Below are 12,329 nucleotides of genomic sequence, written 5' to 3' on the forward strand. Positions count from 1 at the left end.
TAACCTACTAGCTCATGCCTTCACTCAAAATTGTTTCACATATACCTTGCCAGTAATTTCCCATAACACTCCTGGGAAGGTCAGTCAAGATTTGCAAACTAGATATTTTAAAAAATTGCTATAACTGTTATTATACCAGTAAGACTTGGCTTGTCTTCATGAGTAATATTAAGATAAATCCCAGCTAATGTCATCCTTAGGTTTTCCTCTTCATTCTCCCTTATTGGCTACTGGATATCCTACAGCATCATTAAAAGAAAACCCATGAATGAGAGATTTACTTTTAAGAACAGGGCACTCTTTATTGTGTGATTCCCATGGTAAAAAGTATTTTAAACACCCTGTGCTCTTTAAAATGAAATTAACAAAATGATTTTAAATGTTTACTTCTACATATGTATAATGAATGAGAAACACTTTCCTTGAAATCTATACTTTTACAATATATATATACTTGTACTGATAATATTGAAATTGTATTCAATGCACACACTGCTATTATCAAAGTTGACTTTTATATATGTCGACATCAGTTCAATAAAGTAGAAATACTTAACAGAATTCAAAGACATTTCAGGTTTATTTCCTTAACGACCAATACTGATTGCATGTCAAAACATCAATGGTTCAACTGTTAAGTGTTTGCATTGTTCAGTTTTATGTTTAAAAGTCTACCTAAATGGGACAAGACATTTAAGCACTTTCCAATAGACTACCCACTTCAACAATAAACCTGACTTACTTTTCTGGCCGAATATTAACCCGTAGAGAATACCAGGTTGGGGAAAACAGGATCAGGAATATACGTCTATACTGGTAAAGATTCAGTCAGTGTTCCTTACGTATGTTAACAACCTGAAACTCTTCCTTACTTTTCATGAAATGTGCGTAATTTTAAACATGATTTCATATTTTAATCATGTAGTGATTTGCCCCAATAGGAAACTAGAGTAGTCTATGGAGTCTGGAGTTTGTTAAACTCACCCAATTTCAGTAAACTGCTGGAACAATGTGAAAACAAAAAGACTAAAGAGCTCCTTTGTGTTTACACATTCAATAAAAATTTATTCATACACTCATAAAATGTGTACACAAAACATCCGTGTAATTACAACTTCACACTCACCAAAGCGACTCCAGGTTGAACAGTCACTGGGCAAGCATTTGCTTACACTGAACTATTTACAGATGCACCAAAAATGTTTGTGTCATTACCAACACTTAACATGACAATGCTTTCAGTGTTTACTCATCCAGGATCAAATCCATTGAAAAGCTGCGTTTGGATCAATAAGCAGCTTTTTAAACATCAGTATCTTAATACTTAGCATAAGTTGGCCAAAACACATTGTTTGCAATTTGCCTTTCTTTGGGGGAAAAAAGTTCCTTTAAGTTCAAAGTTTCAAAGACTACGACTTTGAAGGGAAAGCAGCTTATTATCCAAAAGCAGGATCAAGACTAGGAGAAAAATATGGAACCCACGGGGAAAAAACTAGAGAACACGAATTATTCATGTAATCTAATCTTCACACTGGACCTCTAGCCCTGCGCATCTCGGTTTGTGTTTGTTTCCAGGGAGGGTGGCTGCACTCCCAGCAGCCCGGCGAATTAGGCAGGAAAGGAAAAGTTGTTCGGAAGCCGCTCCGGTGAGCCGCCCGGTTACAAGGCCTCCAGTGCGGACCGACGCTGGTCCCGCGGGTCAGCATCGCTCTGACCCCGGCCGGCCGGCCGCCCCTTCCCGAGCCGCGCAGGGAGCGTGAGAGGCTCACACTCGGGACCGGGTCCGGGCCCCGGCGGGGACCGCGGGGAAGACGTCCGAGGACGCGCGTCCCTCTCAGTTCGCGCTCCGGCTCCGGGGGCCTTGCCGGGCTGGCTGGTCCCGGCGCAAAGGGGACGCGGGGAACAAGGGCGGCGCGCCTTCCAGCAGCGCCGTGGCAGCGCCCCGCTCGCTCGGTCTCGGGCCGCGAGGACCGGGAGGCGGCGGCTCTGGCGAGTGACGGGAGAGGACGGAGCCACGTCGCCCGCCTGTCCAGCGGCCTCCGCTCCCTCGGAGCCGGAGAGGTGGCCCCTCGGAAAGCGCCCGCCGGGTGCGCGGGGCAAACAGCGGGGGCGGCCGGGGCTAACCGCTCCGCCCTGCCCCCGCTCCGGCGCCCCCGCCTTAGGCTCCGCCGGCCCCGCCGGCCGGCGCGCCACTTACCCGCCGCGAAGCGATTTACGTAGCGGGCCTCGTCACTGCTTACGGACGCGAGGAGGTGGGACGACAAGCCCCACCGGGACCGGCGCCGGCCCACGTCGCCCCACGTCAGCACTGATGCGGCCACCGCGGCCTACCCGCCGAGCGCGACCCAACGCGGCGTCGCAGCCGCCCGCCCGCGGCCTCGAGTCCGCCCACCCGCCGGCCCAGCTCCGCGCCGCACCTGCCCCTGCCCGGGGGACGCCGCGTGAATCCACGCTCGAACCCCGCCCCCTACCGGCCGCCGGAGGGAGTGCGGCGCCGACAATTCAACAATTGAATGGAACGGGGCGGGAGAGGGGGGTTGAGGGGCGGAGCTGAGGGTGGACTGGGGGCGGGGTCTGAGGTGGGGGAGGAGGAGGTCGGGGCCCGAGGATGAAGAGAAGCGTGGCTGGAGGCGGGGCCTGAGGGTGGGGGACTAGAAGGAGTTGGGTCTGAGAACGGGGGAGGAGGGGCCAGGGGCGAGGCCGGGAGGAGGAAGTAGGCTGGTTGGGGAGGAAGACCGCGTCGGGGGCGGGGCCTAAGGGGCGGGCGGAGAAACCGGAAGCTGTCCTGCGGCCTCCACTCCCGGAAGCCAATCGATTGGGAAAAGAGCCGAGGTTGCGGTGGTGTCCTGCGTGGAAGTCGGTTCACCTAGGGGAGTCGCCAGCTGCCAGCCGAGGCCCGCGAGCGCATCCTGCGGACCCCACCTCAACGCCGCCGGCCGCAAGGGCCGGAGGCCGCGCCCGCTGCCAACTTCCGACGACCCTGTCTGTGCGTCAGTGTCACGGAGATACAGCGGGGTCCCCACTTGGTGATGTGACAGAGGACAGAAAGGCTTTTTGGTAACAAGCAAAAGCCCCCGCCTGGAAGAGGGAAGAGTTTCGTTTTCGTCCAGCTGGAAACCCGGGGCTTTCCAGTAAGAGGGGCGGCCCCGGCCGGTAGAACGGTCACCTGTTTTACACCAGGAAGCCGGTTATAACGGTGACCCAACGCCCGACCTTCGGTTCTCAGGAGTGGGTCACGCCGAGAACCGCCGTCAAGGACACTACTTGAAAAGTTGCTGAGTAAAGAAAATAAAAGCATAATCCACGTAGTGCAGGTGAAGAAGGGCAGCTTTGTGAAATACTAGAGTCCCAGTGGAGTTGAGGGGAAAATCCTGAACTCTTCAGTGCTAGATTACGGCCAGTCCGAACTACTGGCAGCTGTAATGCGTACTAGCGGAGATAAGAGGATAAACACCTGGTAAATTCACGTCTTCCTTTCCACATTGGCAGAGTTTTGAAATTCTTCCTTCCGGGGCGATAGATGATGCCTGTCTCCACCTCCCTGTAAGAATGAATTTCTTAATGAGGAACACTAAAACACTAATGAAAAACTTAAATTTAAAAATTAACCAAGTCCTTTTGTGTGTGTGCTGAGGTAGGGCTGTCACAGAACATTTATTCGTAAGTAATCAATACAGCTCATGTTAGCTCAGAAAAAAAAAAAAAAAGGAGTCATTAGAAGGAAAGAGAAGAAAAAAAGACCAGATTGCTAAACCTGAAAAATCATAACATTCGTTTTAGTCAAGGGTGACCATGTGCTGGATGAATAGATTTTTAGCTTCGAGTGATTTAGGGGAAATTGTGATCACTCTCCTTCCCAAAACATTGTTCTCCACCTACTTGTTTATTCCTAAATTTCTTTAACAACGTATACATTCTTACAGGTAGAATCCATTAGATAAAGATCTCAAAATGCAAGTATGAGTGCTAAGTCAATGTATACTAACATGTAAATGTCATACACAATCCTTGAGAGCAGGGGGAGAGTACCTGCTCTTCTTGAGGATAGGAGAGAGTACCTGGGGTCTGAAGAGAGAGGGCAGGAGATAGCAGGAAAGGTACACGTAGTCACCTATTGCTGGTATGACAAATTCACACAAACTTAGTGGCTTAAAACACAAATTTATTATCTAGAAGTTCTATGGGCTAAAATCAAGGGGTTGGCTCCAGGGAAGAGTCCATTTCCTTGCCTTTTCCAGCTTCTAGAGGCCACCCACATTCCTTGGCTCGCGGCCCTTTTCCTCCCTCTTCAAAGCCAGCAACAGCTGGTTGAGTCCTTCTTATGCTGCCATCTCTCTGATTCTTTCTCATACCTCTCTCTTCCACTTATATGAACCCTTGTGATTACAGTGGGTCCACCTTGAGAATCCAGGATAATCTCCCCATCTCAAAATCAGGTGATTAGCAACCCTATTTCCCCCTTTACCACGTAACCTAACATATTCGACAGGTTATACGGGTTAGGATGTGGACATCTTTGGAGGGGCCATTATTCTGCCAGCACACAGTGAAGGATTCCAAAAGAAGCTTGAGCTCCTGAGACAAATCACCTGCTTCTCAGGGTCATCCCTTGTAAAGAATTCAAGCATTTGATTGGAAATGCCAGTAACTGATTTTTCAGTTTCTCATATTTATACTTCAAGATTATAGTAAAATCTAAAATGGTTACCAGGGATAGAGAAGAAGAGCACGGTTATATTCTCATTTTGTGTGATCAGCCACTGTAGTGTTAACAAGTGTCTTCATAATTTGCACTGAGTAGGACCTAGTCTAAATGCCAGCTTTGTTCAAATCTAATTTTCAAAGATCATTTAAAGGGGAATTGTATCCACAACAATTATCCCTGTCACAGAATAGGAATTCATATCAGGCCACAAGAATCAAAGCCATGCAATTTCTTGTTTTCAAAGTATTTTTTACTATTTTCCCTATACTACCAATATTTCACTCCTAATGTGTTTGTTTTACTAATTTACTGCAGAATAGAATTAGAAAACAGATTTATTTTAAAATAATTTACACAATCCCTTTCTATTCAAGCTTTAGGCTTTAAGACTGACACATACAGTGTGCCAATTTAAATATTTGAGAATGGTAAAACAAGTCCATGTAATAGGTACTTGACTTTTTTTTTTTTTTTTTTTTTGCGGTACACGGGCCTCTCACTGCTGTGGCCTCTCCCGTTGCGGAGCGCAGGCTCAGCGGCCATGGCTCACGTGCCCAGCTGCTCCGCAGCATGTGGGATCTTCCCGGACCGGGGCACGAACCTGCGTCCCCTGCATCGGCAAGCAGACTCTCAACCACTGCGCCACCAGGGAAGCCCAGGTACTTGACTTTTGATTCTCTAATTTGCTGTTTGGCAAGAAATGTTTCACTCTACTAGAAAGTTAACAGTTCTAGGGTCCAACAGAGAAAATATCCTTTTATGTGTGGGTGTGTGTACTTTGTTTTTTGAGTTTGGTAAACTTAAACTTCCAAAGCTAATGTGCTCTGAACTCAGCAGAATATTTAGAACGACTGTTAAAGGATGAATATTATAATACAAACTCAGGCCACAGAATTCTTTAAAACTATGAGATTATTTATAGCCATTAGACTATCCTGTCTCATTTTAAAAATAATAAATATATAATGAAAATCTACTTTCAAATATTTTTGATACTTTGTTCATCTTGGATTTTTGCATTAAATTTTATTTTTTAAATATTATATTCAAATGTTATTTATTTTGATTACTGAGTTTTTTGTGCCATCATAAATTCTGTGCCCAAGATGGGTGGCTCGCTCCTATCACAGTATCCCAGTCTTGATCTACAGCTCATATTCAAATCTTATCAATTTTCCCAACATTAGTCTCAATAGCGGTCTTCTCCCATCCATGATCCCATATGGATTCATGCATTGCACTTCTCTGTTTATGTCTCCTTATTCTGGAGCTGTTCCTCAACCTTTTCTTTCTTTCTTTTTTTTAAAATTAATTTTATTTATTTATTTTTGGCTGTGTTGGGTCTTCATTGCTGCGTGAGGACTTTCTCTAGTTGTGGCTAGTGGGGGCTACTCTTCGTCGCGGTGCGCGGGCTTCTCACTGCGGTGGCTTCTCACTGTGGTGGCTTCTCGTTGGGGAGCACAGGCTCTAGAAGTATGGGCTCAGTATTGTGGCTTACTTGCTCTAGAGCGCAGGCTCAGTAGTTGCGGCCCACGGGCTTAGTTGCTCCACAGCATGTGGGATCTTCCCGGACCAGGGCTCAAACCCATGTCCCCTGCATTGGCAGGCGGATTCTTAACCACTGCACCACCAGGGAAGTCCCCAACCTTTTCTTTCTTAACCTTGATATTTTGAAGGGAATAGGCTAGTTATTTTGTAAAAGGTCAATTAAAAAAAAAAACTATGGAGATAGACTTCATTCAAGGAGAACAGTCAACAGTGATTACATTATGGCTTAAATGGGCTTCATGGTACTATTATTTCTACTATTTTTATCATGGAAAAATATTTTTCCTTCTAAACAGTTAATTTTTCATCAAACTTTTAGAATGTAGTCCATCTATAAATTCGATATAATGTTCAAATTCAGAGATTAATGAATTGGTAATAAAATGTCCTGAACTAACTCTTGATGCGTGAAAATCAAGATAGGATGGATTTTTCATGCTCTCAGTTCCTGGACGAGCCACTGCAGGCCCTTTGCACATGCCCGTGCCGTTCCTCTGACTGTAATGCTTTTCCCTTTCTTTTGCCTAGTTAATTTCTATTCATCCTTCAGGGCTTAGCTCATTGTATCTTCTTCAGTGAAGCTTCCCTTTACTTGGCACACTGGATTCAGCCCCTTTAACCATTTATATGCTTTCATTTTACTTAGACTTCTCTTTGGTAGCACTTATAATTTTAATTAAGTAATTATGTCAGCGTGTACTTAAAGCCTATCTCCCCTGCCAGAATATAAACTCCATGATGACATCTGTCTTATTCAACACTGTTTCCCTAATAACTTCTGAATTATTCCTCAGACTCAAAAACAGGAAGAAATGATATTATGGGTGATGCGTTAAGTAACTCCCAACACAGTTGCATATTAGCCTCTTAAATACCTGTTTGTTTGCTTTTCTTCTACTTATTCAGTTGAGGGCCATGTGCTAGCGATGGTTAATAACTGTTTTCTAAAAAGATGAGGACTAAGATCCTTTTATCCAATGAACAGGAAAAAATGTTAAAAAAGCACTTGAAGTGAGAGATTAGCCAGTGTGTCTCTGTAAAACACAAGGGAAATGATATCCATATTATTTTGTATGTAAAATGCCTTATTTTTATGCATGCTCCATCAATAATAAGTACTTTAACTAGAATTTACCAAGTTCTTGCTCTTCATAAATTGACAGCCTCTTATTTTGTAGGTTATAGTGCCATCATGTGGATACTTCATTTTCCTAAAATAAAATGTAACATTTTTGTAACAGAGACTAGAAAACTATGATTGGGAAACACAGCCATTCCCACACCCAGGCAAAACAACTTATAATTCAGTACTGGTTCCTAAGACCAGCTGTGTATAGATTCACTTGGGGACTTCTGAATCTGAGTTGTAAGCGTACAGAATTTGGAAGCATTCATTTAAATGGTAAAAGAAGCCTTACAAGATGTGGCACAATAAAAAGAAACGAAATTGAGCTATTTGTAATGAGGTGGATAGACCTAGAGTCTGTCATACAGAGTGAAGTAAGTCAGAAAGAAAAAGACAAATACCGTATGCTAACACATATATATGGAATTTAAGAAAAAAAATGTTATGAAGAACCTAGGGGTAAGACAGGAATAGACACAGACCTACTGGAGAACGGACTTGAGGATATGGGGAGGGGGAAGGGTGAGCTGTGACAGGGCGAGAGAGAGGCATGGACATATATACACTAACAAACGTAAGGTAGATAGCTAGTGGGAAGCAGCCGCATGGCACAGGGATATGGGCTGGGTGCTTTGTGACCGCCTGGAGGGGTGGGATAGGGAGGGTGGGAGGGAGGGAGATGCAAGAGGGAAGAGATATGGGAACATATGTATATGTATAACTGATTCACTTTGTTATAAAGCAGAAACTAACACACCATTGTAAAGCAATTATACCCCAATAAAGATGTTAAAAAAAAAAAGATTTGGCACATATATACGATGGAATATTAGCCATAAAAAGAAACGAAATTGAGTTATTTGTAGTGAGGTGGATGGACCTAGAGTCTTTCATACAGAGTGAAGTAAGTTAGAGAAAAACAAATACCGTATGCTAACACATATATATAGAATCTAAAAAAAAAAAAATGGTTCTGATGAACCTAGGGGCAGTACAGGGATAAAGATGGAGACGTAGAGAATGGACTTGAGGACATGGGGAGGGGGAAGGGTAAGCTGGGACAAAGTGAGGGAGTAACACTGACATATACACACTAGCAAATGTAAAATAGATAGCTAGTGGGAAGCAGCTGCATAGCACAGGGAGATCAGCTCGGTGCTTTGTGACCACCTAGAGGGGTGGGATAGGGAGGGTGGGAGGGAGACGCAAGAGGGAGGGGATATTGGGATATACGTATGCATATAGCTGATTCACTTTGTTATACAGCAGAAACTAACACAACGTTGTAAAGCAATTATACTCCAATAAAGATGTTTAAAAAAAAAAAGAAAGAAAGAAAGAAAAAAGAAACCTTACAAATACAATAGCTGAAGATTCATGCAGTTCCTATGGATGGTCAGGTTTTTTTTTCTTAACTTACGTTTATTGGTTTATTGTAAAGGATACAGGTGAATAGCTAGACAAAGCTAGATGAAGAGGTACATAGGTCTGGAAGTGTCCCAAGTGCAAGAGCTTCTGTCCCTTGGAGTTGGGGTGTGCCACGCCCCCAGCATGTGGATGTGTTCACCAACCTGGAAGCTCTCAGAATCCCATAGTTTAGAGATTTTAAGGAGGCTGCATCATGCAGGTAAACACCAGCTCCCTTTCCTCCCTGGAAGCTGAAAGTTCCAAGCTTCAAATCATGGCTTGGTCTTTTGGGTGACCAGACCCCAGACCAGAAGCTATCCAGGAGGCCACCAGCAGTTACTTCATTAGAACAAAAGATGCTTCTACTTTTTATGGCTGAGTAATATTCCATTGTATTGGGTTGGTCAAAAAGTTCGTTCATGTTTTTCTGTACCACCTTACTGAAAAACCCGAATGAACTTTTGGCCAGCCTAGTATATATGTACCACATCTTCTTTATCCATTCCTCTGTTGATGGACATTTAGGTTGCTTCCATGTCCTAGCTATTGACATATATACACTATTGATACTATGTATAAAATAGATAACTAATGAGAACCTACTCTATAGCACAGGGAACTACTCAGTGCTCTGTGGTGACCTAAATGGGAAGGAAATCCAAAAAAGAGGGGATATATGTATATGTACAGCTGACTCACTTTGCTGTACAGCAGAAACTAACACAACATTGTAAAGCAACTATACTCTGATGAAAATTAATTTAAAAAAAAAGATGCTTCTATCACTCAGGAAATTCCAAGGGACTTAGGAGCTCTGTGTCAGGAACCAGGGGCAGTGACCATATACATATTTCTTATTACGTTACAATTAGCCATTCTATAGGTGCACTGAGGTATCTCACTGTCATTTTTTTTTGCATTTCCCCAGTGACTAAGGATGTTAAGTTGAGTAATGTTTCATGTGTTCATTTTCCCTCTCTATATCTTTGGTGAAGTGTCTTTGCTCATTTTTAAACTGGTTTTTAAATTTTCTTACTACTGACCTTTGAGAATTATTTACACATTCTGGATGAAAGTCCTTATTATATGTGTGTTTTGTAAGTACTTCCTCCCTGTCTCAGCTTGTATCTTTATTATCCTAATAATGGATTTTGAAGAGAAGTTGTTTTTTTTTTTTTTTTTTTTTTTTTTTTTGCGGTACGCGGGCCTCTCACTGCTGTGGCCTCCCCCATTGCGGAGCACAGGCTCCGGATGCGCAGGCCCAGCGGCCATGGCTCACGAGCCCAGCCGCTCCGCGGCATGTGGGATCCTTCCGGAACGGGGCACGAACCTGTGTCCCCTGCATCGGCAGGCGGACTCTCAACCACTGCGCCACCAGGGAAGCCCTCGAAGAGAAGTTTTTAACTTTGATGAAATCCAGTCTATTAATTTGTTATTTTATGGATCAAGCCTTCAGTGTCATACCTAAGAAATCTTTGCCTAAAGAACAAAGATTTTTCTTGTATGTTTTCTTCTGGAAGAATAATAATTTCAGGTTTTACTGACCAGGTTTTTAAAATTTCCTTTATTTATGGTTAGGAGGCTGTGAAAAAGAAATCATGGGCCAAAGTCTTTTTGCCATGTTCTGAAAAGGCAATATCCAAAGGTAATACTCTTTACATTAATACCCATTTTAATATAAAGAGTAAACAATCATCTCAAACTTGCCCAGGAGAGCAATAAAGTCTAAGGAAAAGCCTTCTTTATCTCAGCACATGGCAAACTCATTGCTTAGGCCAAAAATCTGATTATAATCCCTGAGGTTTTTCTTTCTCTCACTTAGAAGTGGCAAACCCATTCATGCTACCTCTAAAATAATTCCCTAATCCATCCACTTCTCACTATCTTCTATGCTAAAAACCCTAACCCAAGACACTAGCATCTCTTGCTGTGACATTGCGATAATATCCTAACTGGTGTCTCTGTTTCCATTCTTGCCCCCTGTTACGGACTGAATTGTGTCTCCCTACTCAAATTCATATGTCGATGTCCCAACCCCCATTACCTCTGAATGTAATCATGTTTGCAGATAAGGTCTTTAAAGAGGTGATTAAATTAAAATGAGGCCCTTAGCATGGGGACCTAATCCTATATGACTGGTATTCTCATAAGAAGAGGGAGAGATCCCAGGAGTGTGTGCACAGAGGGGTGAACGTGTGAAGAGACAGGAAGCCATCTGCAAGCCAAGGAGAGGGGCCTGGAACAGATGCTCCCTTTATGGCCCTCAGAGGAAACCAACCCACCGGCTCCTTGATCTTGGATTTCCGGCCTCCAAAACTGAGAAAACCAATTTCTGTTGTTTAAGGCAACCCAGTTCATTGTATTTTTGTTGAGGCAGCCCTAGAAATCCAATATACCCTTCTACAGCCTAGTGAATTTTCAAAATATGGTAAACCAAATCATATTGTTACCCATGCTTAAAAGCCTCCAAAGATTTCCCAATGTGGTTAAAATGAAATCTAAACTTCTTACCGTAGCGTACAAGGTCCTACAAGACCTGGTCTTTGTCTTCCTTTTCAATTTCATGCTGTAATACTCTCCTCTTTGCTTGCTATGCTCTGATCATACTGGCTGTCTTTCTAGTCCACAAACACACCAAACTCATCTCTTCTTCAGGCTTTTTTCATGTGCTGTTTCCTCTGCCTGGAAATCTTGTTCTGTAGATCATTGTGTGACTGGCACCTTCTCTGTTCAGAGAGGCCTTTGCTAATTGTCTTAGCTAACACATTACTCCCATCACTTTATTCCATTACTGTGTTTAATTTTCTTTATTAACTGCTAGATTTCAATGATCTGTTTCATTTGTTCATCTGGTTATTATCTGCCTCTCCTCACTAGAATGTAAGTTCACTGAGGCCAGGACCCTACGAATGCTGTGCCTGGCACCTAGGACATTACATGACACATAGTAGGTATGCAATAACAACACAGTGAATCAGTGAATGAAAGAAGGATGTGTAAATATGTGTATAATTCAGCCTGGTTGAAGTGTTTAGGTTTTTTTTAAAAAAAATAATTCAATAAATATTGACCACCTTTGTGACAACTGACAAGTTCTAAGGAGACTCAGGCAGTCCTATGGAGAGGACACACGGACCACATGGAAACAAGGCCTCCTCCCAGCAGTCATGGAGGGACTGAGGCCTTCTGCCAACAGCAACACGGGTGAGCCCAGAAGCAGATCTTCCAGCCAGTCAGCCCTTCAGTGATTGGAGCCCAGGCCAGTATCTTGACTGAAATCTCGTGAGAAACCCCAAGCAACAACCATTCGGCCAAACCCCTCTGAAATGCCTGACCCACAGAACCTGGGAGAAAATAAATATTTATTCTTTTAAGCCAGTGAGTTTGGGGATAATTTGTTGCACAGCAACAGATAACTGATAAATTCACAAACCTGGAATCTAGGATTCGTCCTTGATAACTTTCTCCTCCTTCAATTCCAATGTCAAAGCCATCTACCCATCTCCCAAATCTTCCATTTCTCCCTGTCTTCCCCTCCACTAT

General features: G+C 43.6%; 1 protein-coding gene across 9 annotated transcripts in view; it reads right to left on the reverse strand.

The window, feature by feature from the left end:
* The window catches only part of CREM (cAMP responsive element modulator), a 66,390-nt gene extending 64,041 nt beyond the window's left edge, over positions 1–2,349 (reverse strand). For all 9 annotated transcript variants that reach the window (XM_082648533.1, XM_082648530.1, XM_082648528.1 and 6 more), the window contains exon 1: positions 2,198–2,349. The gene's annotated coding sequence lies outside the window, so the exon portion shown is untranslated. The remainder of the gene's footprint in view (positions 1–2,197) is intronic.
* Between the last annotated feature and the right edge of the window lie 9,980 nt (positions 2,350–12,329).

This window comes from Grampus griseus (assembly GCF_964374135.1).
Source record: "Grampus griseus genome assembly, chromosome: 2".
In the NCBI taxonomy this organism is placed as follows: domain Eukaryota; kingdom Metazoa; phylum Chordata; class Mammalia; order Artiodactyla; family Delphinidae; genus Grampus; species Grampus griseus.